Raw genomic sequence first — 2,672 nt, forward strand, 5'->3', positions numbered from 1 at the left:
ACCTGGGAGAAGAGACGGACCCCCACCTCTCTACAACCTCCTTTCAGGTAGTTGTAGAGAGCAACAAGGTTTCCCCTGAGCTTCCTTGTCTCCAGGCTAAACAACCCCTGTTCCCTCAGCCGCTCCTCATCAGCCTTCTGCTCCTATCTTTTCCTTTACCAAGCAGAAGCACAGCCGTAGGGCCCACTCGGAGACGGCCACACAGCTGCTGACCGGCAGGACAGCCTTACAGCCATACCCCCTTCCCCAGAGCACTTTAAATGAAGAGCTGCTGCCTCCGCACGACCTCAAGGCTCCTACTGAAACGTAGCATCCTCCCGACTGAAGGCACAGAGGGAAGAGCGCGCTGTTGCATTCAGCCGTTAACACGCTGAAATAACTTTATCACAAAGAGCAATGGTGTAAGAGGTGAAATAAACATCATGGGCTCACACAGCTCCACGGAAACGACGTATTTTCCCGGGAGCGCACTGGGGCAGGGCCCAGGAGAGGCCTGGGGCCCGGGCTGGGCGGCTCCCGGAAGGGTCTCACCGCAGGGGCGCGCCGGGCTGACGGAAAGGGCCCGCCCCGGTGCGTCTCCATGGTAACCGCGCCCCGCCGAGCGCCCTCCCCGGCCGCCCCCGCTGTCACGGCTGCCGCCGCCCGCGGGGCTGAGGCGGCTCCCGCCCGCGCCCTACCTGCCCGCCGGCGGCCGCCCGCGTCCCGCCGCACCGCCCCTGCCTCCGCCCGCCTTGGGGCCTTGCCCGATACAGCAGCGCGCAGGGGCCAATCTGAGCCAGGCTGCGCACGGAAGTTTCGCAAGATAGCGCCTCAGCTGAGCGGGGAAGAAGAATTCCCCGTTCCTCCTGAGGAAGTGCCCTGTTCGGGGGCGGCTGCATGCCCGAACATCTCTCCCTGCGCTCACCTGCAAGTCTGTCACCTGAGGCGACAGGGCTGCTCCCCGGGCTGGCGGGGACGGGGCGGATGCCAGCCGGCCCTGGCGGACAGCCGACAGGAAAGCGGGGCACAGCAATTGCCTCTCCTGGGCACTTAGGCATTGCACGGGTCTGTGTCCTCAACTAACCCACGCAGCTGAAATCAGGGACTTCAAAACAGCAGCAAAAGGGCTCACGGTGAACGCTTGTAGCCCTGGGTCAGAAATACAGCAGTTACCCCCAAGTAGCTCAAAGCCTTATGGACAAAGGCTTCAAGCAGCAACCGCATCCACAGACTAGTGAAGGTGAAAGCCAGGGCACCGATGATTCAAACACTGCCCAAGGCAGTGAAATCCTGCGGGTAAGAAGGTCACCAGCAACAGCGGCAGGGCCTAGAAGGCAGCAATACTGACCTGCATCCATGCCAGTCCTCACAGCAGAACGAGCGATGGAGCCACAAACAGCAAACACCATGGCAGCACAGCACGCCTGGTTCCCATTCCTTCATTCCTTCTGATCAAAGGCTTTGAAATTAGTTTCAGTTCACTTTAGTTAGGCTTTATTAGTTATCTCAGAGGATAGCCTCTATGCAGTTACGATTTTTTTAAACAGTTCCAGTTTTCCTGAATGACCAGACCTATGCCACTTATTTTTAAAAACCAAATTGTGTCCAAGTACCAGTTCCAATTCATCTGTTCTGTCTTGGGGAAAAAAAATCTGTCACCTCTTGAGAAACCCTGGCTTTTTGGTCAATCAGTTTTCCAAAGTTGGACAAAATCTCACTTATTGCAAAACTAATAATACACTGACGCTAAGAATGTATTTCTGTATGCTGCTACTTCCAAGCTTGCATGATACATTTTTAGAACCAAAGACAGACCATGTTTCTACACAAGAATGAACAATTCATTCCGTTTCAGTGAGTGACACAGTAATAGTTTTGGTCCCTTTAACTATGGTACATTTCCTGCACAAAAACAAATCCCAGTGTTATCTTCCTGTAAGAAAAAAGATGGCAAAAGAGTTCAGGTGTTATAACTGGCCTACTTAAAAGCTATGCAATTATAAAACAGAAAATTGAACAGCATTGTACTGTCAGACCTACCTCTTATGTAATTCCTGTCATTAAAGAGTGGCTGTTTCATAGGCATGCGCATTAAGTGAACAAAGAATTAGTAGAAAATAAAGGTCTGGACAAAAATGATTCTGGCAAAGGAAAAAAAATGCTTTTCTAAACACTGACCTAAAAAAGCCACTACTGAGTTGGCATAACATATTGAAGAAAGAAACCCCCAAGCCCCACCGTTCTTGAATTCTATGTAGCAACCCACCTGTTAATACTGACGTAAGAAAAAGTGTATTACCAGGCCAGATTCTATAGTGTTAAAATACATATGAAAGCAGGGATACTAGTACTAATGGGCATCAATCAATTGTTAGGCGGCGGCTGAGTTTAACCATGACAGGTGGGGAAGAAATTAAGTGATCCAGTATAATGCATTAAGGCTTAAATTGACATACAAAACTATACATCACTCCTGAGGAGACAGCAAACTGAGACATAATTATTTTAAAATAGTGTCTGTGGCTAAATTTCTCTCTCCAAATAAAGAAACTTGTCTATGAATGCACCTCTAAGACTTAACCTGCACTGCTTCTCATTCCCCGCCCCTAGAGAAAAGCTTTCCAGAGAGCTAAATTCATCAGTGCATGCTCTTTAATGAACTCAAGAAAGTCACAGTTCAAGTGGCACCATGC

The 2,672-nt window shown here is 50.3% G+C and overlaps 1 protein-coding gene across 3 annotated transcripts in view; it reads right to left on the bottom strand.

The window, feature by feature from the left end:
* CAPS2 (calcyphosine 2) overlaps positions 1-780 on the bottom strand; it is a 31,451-nt gene extending 30,671 nt beyond the window's left edge. For all 3 annotated transcript variants that reach the window (XM_075495746.1, XM_075495755.1, XM_075495738.1), the window contains exon 1: positions 678-780. The gene's annotated coding sequence lies outside the window, so the exon portion shown is untranslated. The remainder of the gene's footprint in view (positions 1-677) is intronic.
* Between the last annotated feature and the right edge of the window lie 1,892 nt (positions 781-2,672).

This window comes from Mycteria americana, chromosome 1 (genome assembly GCF_035582795.1).
Source record: "Mycteria americana isolate JAX WOST 10 ecotype Jacksonville Zoo and Gardens chromosome 1, USCA_MyAme_1.0, whole genome shotgun sequence".
Lineage (NCBI taxonomy): Eukaryota > Metazoa > Chordata > Aves > Ciconiiformes > Ciconiidae > Mycteria > Mycteria americana.